Raw genomic sequence first — 11,187 nt, 5'->3', positions numbered from 1 at the left:
TGTGACTCACTTTGGGGCCTGTTCTCTAGCCGTATTAGCAGGTGGTGCCTGAGGTAAAACCTGGCTCATGCTGATTCCTTGCTGAGCCCTGTCAGTTGCCCCATCCACTGCTACAATATGTACCAAATCCAGCTCTTGACATGCCAGTGCAAATCCACATTTTGTGTGGCTTTTCTTTTGGCATGCCAAAAGCTGAGGTAAAAGTGTGGGGAAATGTGTTTGACATTTGCTCAGGGCTCAGAAAAATTCACATTAGAAGGGAATTCTTTCGTGTTCTACTTCAGTATGTCCAGAAAATAACTAATTTGTTTGCCCCTTTATAAAATGAACCAATTCCGTTCCGTTCAAAAGTTCATCCAAATGCTCTTTGGCAAATCAAATAGGGGTTAATTCATGAGGTGTTATGTATCACCATGGGTAGGATAAGAGATGAGATCCTAACCACCCTTTTCCTTTCCAGTTCCGCCCCCTGCCCTGCCTCACCTCAAAGTAAACAGGGGGCTACTTGTGAGAAGAGGGGTATAATGATGATGATGATGATGATGATAATAATTTATTATTTATACCCCGCCCATCTGGCTGGGTTTCCCCAGCCATTCTGGGCAGCTCCCAACAGAATTAAAAGCACAACAAAACATCAGGCATTAAAAACTTCCCTAAACAGGGCTGTCTTCAGTTGTCTTCTAAAAGTCAGATAGTTGTTTCTTTCCTTGACATCTGATGGGAGGGTCTTCCACAGTGCCACTACTGAAAAGGCATTCTGCCTGGTTCCCTCTGCCTGCTTTGTTGTTTTGGTCTAATTACCATATTTCCTTGTGTTTTCTCTTGTATTTTATTCTGTAAACTGCCCTGAGATATTTTGCTGAAGGGCAGTATAGTAGTAGTAGTAACAATCAGGCAGAGACAATTACCCTCCCCCCCCATATCTCTTGTAACACTGGGATTTGTGGTAATCTAATGAAGCTGAATGTTGGCTTGAATATGTCCTTGAACTCTGGTAATATCTATTGCTTGACTGAATGAACACTAGAGAAGAGTGTGGGTAGATACCTGCCCATTGTACAAAGGTAAAATCTCCACCTATTTTTGCCTCTGGCCCAGCTGACCTATGCCATGTGGCCCCTGGAAGGTTGCTGAGAAGAGAAGGTGGCCCTCGGATTGAAAAAGTTCCTCCACTCCTGCCTTTAACCAGTTGGGTCTATCAGAGATGTCATGGAACTTTTGGACAGCATAAGAATGCATGCCTTGGCTCCATCTTATCATGTCTCCTCAGCTGAGCTCCTGCTTGACTGCAAATTGAGTGGTATATTGTTCCCGCTTCACCTGCTGGCCTGGCCTGCTGTGTCCAGCATTGCTGCACAGTGTTAAACGTGTTCTGCCCACAAGACCGCTGTTCTGTCATATCACTACGATGTCTCGTGCTTCGGGTAGGAAACTGTTTACAGAGAAATGCAATTGAAGACTTTTTTTTTACCTCAATCTAAAACTTGCAACCGAACCCCCAGAAATATCTCACATGGCACAGAGATGGAAGGTGCTAAGATTGGCTTTCTCAGTTTCCTTCAGTTGTCAGATATAAGCGCTGTTGTGGGATTTAGCGGTGACGTCCCCATGGTAACTAAAAGGCTTCATTAAAGGAAGGCTGGCGTCCTGCTGGCTCTGCTTCAGAATGACCTTTGGTGTACCCAGACTATTTTAAACACCTTTGAATCCCCGGCGTGTATCAGGGGCTATACTAAGCTGGCTTATTTGTTTCTAATTATGTATTTTTAGCAGGCTGTTTAACTCGAAGATCACAAAGAACAGCCAGAGCACACCATGTCTTTTCAGCGGTAATAGCCATGACCAAAGAGGCCTTGCCCTCAGGCAAGGAGTGCTAGACATGTAGCCATTTATTCTTACTTGGTACCTTGTGGGAAAAGTTTAAGATTTAACTAACTCGCAGCGAGGAGAGGATTTATAAATGCTGAGATGATGAAAAATTAATCAGCCAGTGTCAAACTGTGCTCAGTGGCTGCCGTATCAGCCAGCTTCTTCCAGATGATGACAGTGCACTACAACCCTGTCCGAATTAGCAGTAATAAGATGGATGGAGAGGAGCAAAATGCGCTTTGTGCTCTGCAGTGCTCATCAACTCCCTTCAGTTTAGCAGGCAGGTGGTGTGCATGCATGTAGAAAAGTGAGGGGATAAGTTATTGCAGGATAACATCCCTGGAAAGGGATAAACCTCCCCAATCTGAACCTCCATGTTCAGAGGCAATAGCTCAGTTGGTTAGAGAGTGGTGCTGATGATGCCAAGGTTGCAGGTTCAATCTCCGTATGGGACAGCTGCATATTCCTGCATTGCTGGGGGTTAGACTAGATGATCCTCAGCGTCCCTTCCAACTCTACAATTCTGTGAATATGAGATGCAATGAGTGAGAGGCTGTTGATTTCATGCTCTGCTGTAAGCTTCTCAGAGGTATCTGGCCAGAAACAGAACACTGGAACAGATAGAAACTTGGGGAAGGGCTTTAGCCCACTGCTACAGCATCTGCTCTGCATGCAGAAGATCCTGGGTTCAATCCTTGGCATGCCCATGTAATATGAGAAAGGGAGAAATGCTTTTCTCTATCCACTTTCTCCATGCCATACTTAATTTTATAAACTTCTATCATGTCATGATCAGGGAGAGAAGGGACAAGAGAACCGAACTGAGGACAGCGACGCTTTGAAGCATGACGCCTCCTGTGACTGTGGAGGCTCCTCACATTATTGACACCCTGTATAACTGGGGTTCTAGGTCCCACGGGAATCCTATCTGAGTGAAGGAGGCTCAATGTTCCAGAACTTCACTGTTGGTGGTGACTGGGATGGCAATGTGGGGCAGAGCATTGTGTGCTCGCTCTCGCTCTCCTTGTTCACCTGTAGGTTTTCCAAGCAAGCAGAAAACCTGCAGAATCCTTAACATGTGAACACATTTCAAGTTAATTATAGTTGCATGTTCCGCTCCTTCTGCACTACCAGTTGATAAATCCTTCCCTGTTCATGAAGCTTACTGGCTTAGAGCCACAGTTAAAAATAACTCAGACTTTCTTTTCAGGAAAAAAAAAAGAGGGGACTCATATAAATGATACCAGAGTTTATAGCTTGTCCAGCCTCTGGCAAATGTAGCACAATGTCCCTTACCTGGTACACAAAAATTGCTTGCATGAGAGTGGGTGGAATGAAGCAAAGGGGAAAGCGAGAAGAAAAATCCAATCATTGGCTTAGAAAAATCTAATTCTCTCCAGGTATATTGAAGTCTACAAAGCAGTTATCTTGCAAGTGGCTGGAGGCAACCTGGTCATGTATCCCCTAATAGCACCGCTTAGATTACGCTTGGTTTCCATGATTGTGACAGGGCACCTGGGTCATGGTGTCAAATGCATGTCTCCTTTGCTTGGATCCCTTCCGAACTACCCACTGTTCACAGCTTCTCCCCCAAGCCCAATGGAGAAATGAGTGGCCTGACAGCTCTGAGGAATACCTTTTAATACAAATTGAGAGCAACAGCTTCTGGAAGGGCACTGTTCCATTATTCTTGCTGGGAGAAAGGTTATTAAGCCTTGATGGAGTCACACTCTCTTGCTGAAGTATTTTTGTGACTGAGAGGTTGGTGTTTACCAGGCTTTGTGGGTGAAATATTGTGAGGAGCTGGGGAGGGAGGGAGACAAGGTGGAAATGAATTCGAAGTGAAATTAAGGACAGGTCAGGAAATACATGTCACTTGAAACAAATGGGGAAAATTCCCCTGACCCCCTAGAGTGGAAGGGATTCTCAACTGAAAGACAAAGAAACATATTTGGGCCTGTTGCATGAGGTAAACTCTCCCTGTGGCTTCTGAAGATTGAGGGCATTTGCATGACGGAGTGGCAAGACATACATTTCTCTTTAAAAAAATCATTTATCCAACTGCCTCAAAGGATGAACATCAGGACAAGGGGGAGATCAACCTGCCCCATCCATTGGAGAGAGAAGGAGCAGCTGCAGGGAACTTGCTTGCTTCCCTCCATCCCTTCCAGAAAGAACATTTACAAGGACTTTGTAATTAAAAGCTTGTGCCTTAGGCAGCAATCCTGACTCCTCTTCTCTGGGATAAATTGCCACTTAATTCAAGAGGAGTTATTTTTAAAGAGACATTGCTGGAATTTTGCTGCTAGTTTGCTTTTTTCCTCCACCTCCCAATCCCTTTTCCTTTTGCATCTTCTTTTGGATAGTTCCTGCCCTCTGGGATGCCATCTTCTACTGATCACTCTTGGAACTTTTTTCATCTAAGGGAAGTTTAAGAAAACTTTAAATAATGAAGCAATGTCAACAATACACAGAAATATTGGAAGTACTGTATTGGAAATATTGGAAGAATGAGAGACAATCCAAGTGACTCACACGGAATGTTGAGGAAAGGTTCTGTAGAAATGCTGAGTATTGTATTATTATACAGAGAATTTAGAAATAATTTACCAAATTGGCAGGGAATTATATCACTCCTTGTTAATAGCTTCGCAAACAATATCCAGTAGGTGGCTGTGACCTTTGTGCAACCACATGCCATGCAGCAATTAGAACAGTAACAAATGTGCTATCTTGTGTATGTGTGTGCTACTCAGGGACAGACAACAGGTTGGAACCCTCATCTAAATGCCTTACTTGTAGGTTTCCCAGAGGGAATTGTCTTGCTCTGATTGGAAACAAGATTCTCAACCAGATGGATGAGCTCTGATCCAGCAGCGCTATTTTAACATGAAAAAAAAAAACCCTTATAGTAGCTGGACTCTGCTGCCCGGGAGGACTCTCCTGTGTGAGTGTATGGGGTCCTGCTCCTTCCTGCCACTCACCATCTGGCCTGGGGCAGGGCCTGATGGGCCTCACTAGAACAGTTGCTGTTACTGCTGGAGGGGTGCAGAGTGCTTTTAAAATGTTTTAAAATTTTTATTTTGAATTTTTTGTATGTGGGGGGGTACGGTGGATGTTTATTGGGCCTGGGAATTTGTTTGATTTTATGTTTTTGTAATTTTTGTAATTTTTATTGTTTTTTGTTTATATTGTTTTATTTGTGTTGTGTTTTTTTTGTTTTTTAAAGGGGTTATTTTGTTCTTAAGGGGAGGGGTCAGGGCTGCCGGGGAATGGGCCCCAGCCCACAAAATGGCTGGGATATGCTTCACAGGGGGGAATGCACTGGGACAACCGATCTCAGTGATCACGGGTAGGAGGAGGAGTTACGCTAAGACCAGACCATGTCATTACAGAGGAGGCAGGTTTAGTCGTTGTCTGAGGACTATCCCTGCCTCTGGGTCTGGTCCTGACCGGATGAATACTAGAATCAGCAACCGCCTCTATTGCATCTGCAGAAAACAGCAGCAGGAGACTCTTTCAGGTGGTTCGCAATTTAGCGGAACCACCTGTAACATCGGGGCCCAGTACGGGCCACATGTTCTCCTGCAATGATTTTGCATTTTTTTTTGCAGATAAAATCGCTCAGATTCGGGAAGAAGTAGACTCCACCGTGGGAGCAGGGCCGGGGCGGGAGAGTGCTAGAGTCCTGTCTGGTCAAGTTGTGTGGGATCAATTTCAATCTGTTACCTCCGAGGATGTGGACAGGCTGCTTGGACGAGTGAAGCCAACCACCTGTCTCCTGGATCCTTGCCCATCCTGGCTTATAAAAGCTAGCTGGGAAGGACTGGGCGATGGGCTTCGTGGGGTGGTGAATGCTTCCCTCCATGAGGGAGCCTTCCCAGACCCGCTGAAAGAGGCGGTTATTAAACCGCTTCTTAAAAAACCATCTTTAGATGCGGCCACGATGGCCAATTATCACCCAGTCTCAAACCTTCCATTCTTGGGCAAGGTGATTGAGCGAGTGGTTGCTGAACAACTCCAGGCACGCCTGGAAGAAGCGGACCATTTGGATCCCTTCCAGTCGGGATTCAGGCCTCATCATGGGACTGAAACTGCCTTGGTCGCACTGGTTGATGATCTCCGGCGGGCTAGGGACAAAGGTGAGAGCTGTTTCCTAGTTCTGCTGGATCTCTCAGCGGCGTTTGATACCATCGACCATGACATCCTTCTGGACCGTCTTGAGGGGCTGGGAGCTGGGGGCACTGTCATACAGTGGTTCCGCTCCTTCCTCCTGGGCCGTGTTCAGAAAGTGGTGGTGGGGGATGAGTGTTCAGACCCCTGGCCGCTCACTTGTGGGGTGCCTCAGGGTTCTGTCCTCTCCCCCATGCTTTTCAACATCTACATGCAGCCGCTGGGAGGGATCATCAGGAGGTTTGGGCTGGGTGTTCATCAGTATGCAGATGATACCCAGCTCTACCTCTCTTTTAAATCAGAACCAGTGAAGGCGGTAAAGGTCCTGTGTGAGTGTCTGGAAGCGGTTGGGGGATGGATGGCGGCTAACAGATTGAGGTTGAATCCTGACAAGACAGAAGTACTGTTTTGGGGGGACAGGAGGCGGGCAGGTGTGGAGGATTCCCTGGTCCTGAATGGGGTAACTGTGCCCCTGAAGGACCAGGTGCGCAGCCTGGGAGTCATTTTGGACTCACAGCTGTCCATGGAGGCACAGGTCAAATCTGTATCCTGGGCAGCTGTTTACCAGCTCCATCTGGTACGTAGGCTGAGACCCTATCTGCCTGCGGACAGTCTCGCCAGAGTGGTACATGCTCTGGTTATCTCCCGCTTGGACTACTGCAATGCGCTCTACGTGGGGCTACCTTTGAAGGTGACCCGGAAACTACAACTAATCCAGAATGCGGCAGCTAGACTGGTGACTGGGAGCGGCCGCCGAGACCATATAACACCGGTCTTGAAAGACCTACATTGGCTCCCAGTACGTTTCCGAGCACAATTCAAAGTGTTGGTGCTGACCTTTAAAGCCCTAAATGGCCTCGGTCCAGTATATCTGAAGGAGCGTCTCCTCCCCCATCGTTCTGCCCGGACACTGAGGTCCAGCTCCGAGGGCCTTCTGGCGGTTCCCTCACTGCGAGAGGCCAAGTTGCAGGGAACCAGGCAGAGGGCCTTCTCGGTGGTGGCGCCCGCCCTGTGGAATGCCCTCCCATCGGATGTCAAGGCGATGGACAACTACCTGACATTCAGAAGACATCTGAAGGCAGCCCTGTTCAGGGAAGTTTTTAATATGTGACATTTTAGTGTATTTTTTATCTCTGTTGGAAGCCGCCCAGAGTGGCTGGGGAAACCTAGCCAGATGGGCGGGGTACAAATAATAAATTATTATTATTATTATTATAGCAATGAAGTTTATTTGACCACAATGCTTAGCGTGCTGTGTGAAATGTGCAGCACCTGTGGTACACAAAATTTGAGGAAATTCTTGGAAGTAGCCACAGATACTAGGGACTCAGAGACATTAGTCAAAATACAGCATTACAAAAGTGTTATAACACTGTGACACCAGATGGCAATTGCAAGATTTACAATGGGTTTTTTCTCCAGAGCATTTTTTAAAAATAGCTGTGTAGATCTAGCCTAGTTCTGATCACAGTTGGTGTCCTTTGCCATTGCCATGGAGGAGCTGTTGGGTTGCTGCAACTGCACAATGTGATCTGCCTCCACTTTACTTTCTGTGCGGTCACCAACCAATGGCACTGCCACTAATAGGTTATCTGTGGCTGTGGTTCACAATGGTCCCATCTAAATAAATGGGCCAGGGTGAAATATGGCAGTGGTCTTATGCTCATTGGGGCCCTTAACAGGGCCATGGATTGCCAACCTTTTTAAAGTCCATGGACATGTTTGGATTTTTCAGCAAGAGCTGTGGGCTTTAGCCCCTCTGGTCACTTTCTTCCCTGGATCAGTCTCCTCACAGAGAGACAGAAAGAGAGAGCATGCACACACATTGCTTTTCTGAGGGGTCAGGGCAACAGTTGACTCAATAGAATTAATCTGAGCCATGAAATTCAAATGGATGATTGAATAATTGCTTTATTTGATATAAGTTATTTATTTTATAAGCAATTTTATAAGCAAAGTTATTTGCTGGACCATAAAGAAGGCTGATCGCCAAAGAATTGATGCTTTTGAATTGTGCTGGAGGAGACTCTTGAGAGTCCCATGGACTGCAAGAAGATCAAACCTCTCCATTCTGAAGGAAATCAGCCCTGAGTGCTCACTGGAAGGACAGATCCTGAAGCTGAGGCTCCAATACTTTGGCCACCTCATGAGAAGAGAAGAGAAGACTCCCTGGAAAAGACCCTGATGTTGGGAAAGATGGAGGGCACAAGGAGAAGGGGAGGTTGGACAGTGTTCTCGAAGCTACCAGCATGAGTTTGACCAAACTGCGGGAGGCAGTGGAAGACAGAAGTACCTGGCGTGCTCTGGTCCATGGGGTCACGAAGAGTCGGACACGACTAAACAACTAAACAACAACATTTATTTTATAAAGTTATTGTGACTTTTTTGTATTGGATCAGATTATTATTACATGTGTATTCTTTGTTGTCTATTTTGCTGTTCCCACCCTCCAGCTTGTAAATTGTCTTGTATATAGTAGTATAGAAAGGTGGTATACAAATTAAAAGTGAAATGAAAAGCAATTGGGGCTGAAAGAGGAAGTGGGAAACTGCAGCACCCTTCCACCTTCAACTCTTTGCACTTTACAGTGTGTGTGTGGGGGGGAGTTAGCCACCCTTACCAGTTTATGACCAAGGGGACAGTACTCACAGATTCTGCATTAATCTATTTTTAAAAACCCAACTGCTCAAAATGTGTATCTGAAGAAGTGTGCATGCACACGAAAGCTCATACCAAGAACTGACTTAGTTGGTCTTAAGGTGCTACTGGAAGGAATTTTTTTTTTTTGCTCAAAATGTGTAGCTCAAAATGTGTTTCGATGCATACTTTCTCTCAAAATGCATATTTTGATTCACAAAGATCAATTTCCTCCAGCGTCCCTAAATTAAAGTCAAGTGCTCTTCTACAAAAGCTACTCACACAAATACCCAAATATGTACACATTCCTTTAGTTAAAGAGCAGGGTATAAAGAGGTGGATTCATCAGGTGGGTGGAAAGGAGCGAAGTACAAAGCAGACTTACTGTTTGGAAACAGAAATGGAAGGAGCAGGAAGGGGGGGACCTGCGTCAAAGAGTGAATTCATTCCTAGCAAGATGAGGACAGAGACACTAATCCCTTGGAGAGGAGAGCAAGACAGAATGAGGTGGGACAGAGGGAGGCGTGAGGGGAGAGGAAAATTCCTAGCTGAAAACATACCCAGTGCCAGTGAAGTATTCTTTACCAAAGGAAACCTTTAAATCATTAATCCCCATTAGTGGCTGTATTTACATTAGCCACATTTATTTCCAGGCACAGCTGGAACGCCACATTTATGTATAATTTAAAATGTTAAGTTCTCTAATGTTGTTCACAGCATCACTATTTCATGAGGGCAGGGGAAAATGCAGTTTTTACTGGGAGTCTGCACAGATATAGGTCTGCCTTGCTTGTGCATTGTGTGGTGCATGCAGCCAGAGGCTTGGAGAAAGTTTTGACTCTTTGTAATTCCCATTCTCCACAAGATGCAGAGGCATGCACAGTGCTTTTATATGTGTAAACTCTGAGTTAAAATTGCTTTTCCTCCAAACAGTGATGCTGTGAACAACATTGGAGAGTTTAGCATTTAAATTCATCATAGCCACCAGTGTTCCCAGCAGCACTTGTTGATGTTCATCACTTCATGTGGTCTCAAACAGCTCAGGGAAAATCTTTTTGATGGTTACCTCATCTGTTCTGTGCCACATGATTTCTGGGCACCACCCTCCATTTTGTGCATGTGTCAATAACTGTATTCCATGACTGTTCTTGACACTTTTCCAAACACTGCTGTTTCTGTTTCTCTATGTTTGCTCTGCACGGCTCATACAATCCAGTCCTTGCAAATGCAACTATCGTGAACAAAAATCATCATACTCTCCATACAAATGCCTTACTTGCAAATCTCATCAGCATTTATGTTTATTTTAAGTGTTCGGGTGATATTCCTCCAGAGAAGTACTGGGGATTATGCCCATTCACCTCCCTAACTTTATGGGAGAGCAACTCAAAGGAATGTCATAGAACTGATATTCTATTACCCCAAATAAGTTTGCTAGCAAGTCCTATTATCAGAGCTACAACTTTCTTCACAACGTTCTCTTGTTCTTGAATTGACGACTATAGGAACAGCTGGTAATCTTCAGGGACCTGGATTTGGCCTTCTGGCTTCAAATTGCTGATGCTGAATGGTCCCTGTCAGGGGATATGTCGACATTCTGCCTTATGTTCAGCTAACTCATTAGGCCCGCCTTTTCATAATTCCTGCCATTTTCATTCAGCACTGACCTCACCCTGCTAGTTTATTTCTCTTGTAAAATAAAGCTTGTTTTGTTTTGCCTTGCTTGTTTTGTTGGTATGCTTCTTTGATAAATTCCCTCTTTGGGATCTAGGCTGATGCTGGCAAATGTAGAGTCGGAAGGCAAAAGACCTTGTAAACCTGCAGATGAAGGAAATGTAAAACAGCTCTCACTCAGATTCCCTTCTCTGTGTGACCTCCACTAAACAACTCTGGAAATAGCATTTATTTCACAGCTGTTGGGATTTTCTGAAGCCAGCCGGCTGCACATATGTTGAGAGTCTGCTGCCCTTTGAGGACAACTCTTTTAATTACAATATATACTTGCTAAGTGTAAAATTGGGAGTGGATCCAAAATGGGCCTAAGTCAAATTGACATAATACTGTAAGGTAGAGAAATCTGACATACCACAAGGCAAGATTCATGAGGTTACTTTACCTAGAGGTTGAGTGGAGAGTGAAGGGTTTCTTGGGTTTATTCCAACACTTTTCCTCCCACTTCAGAAGCAAATTTAATCTTAAGAAGGAAGGAAGGAAGGAAGGAAGGAAGGAAGGAAGGAAGGAAGATAGAAAGAGAGAGAGAGGGAGAGAGAAGGCTCTTAACTCATCAACTGAAAGGTCAGCAGTAGTGGAAGGTCATATATATTCAAACCCTATATTAAATTAGCATGGAAATAGTCTCTCTTTATGCATCTCATTGGCCACTTTGAGAAAAGTATGGAATGTTGCCTTGGTCCAGCAGAGCTTTATAATGTTCTTGTTCTTATACAATTATAGATCTTGTTATTCAGCATAGCCAATTTACAGGAATAAGGATGTTCTCCTTCC

At 44.9% G+C, this 11,187-nt stretch overlaps 1 long non-coding RNA gene across 1 annotated transcript; it reads right to left on the bottom strand.

Moving 5' to 3' along the window:
* Positions 1 to 9,967: 9,967 nt before the first annotated feature.
* LOC310838532 lies at positions 9,968 to 10,879 on the bottom strand. The gene is made up of 2 exons (XR_014561025.1): positions 10,799 to 10,879; positions 9,968 to 10,500 (listed from the first exon to the last, which is right to left on the bottom strand). It is a non-coding gene; the product is annotated as an uncharacterized lncRNA (long non-coding RNA).
* Positions 10,880 to 11,187: the final 308 nt, after the last annotated feature.

This window comes from Podarcis gaigeae, assembly GCF_964106915.1.
Source record: "Podarcis gaigeae genome assembly, chromosome: 1".
NCBI lineage: Eukaryota > Metazoa > Chordata > Lepidosauria > Squamata > Lacertidae > Podarcis > Podarcis gaigeae.
This window is presented reverse-complemented; position numbering and strand designations above follow the sequence as displayed.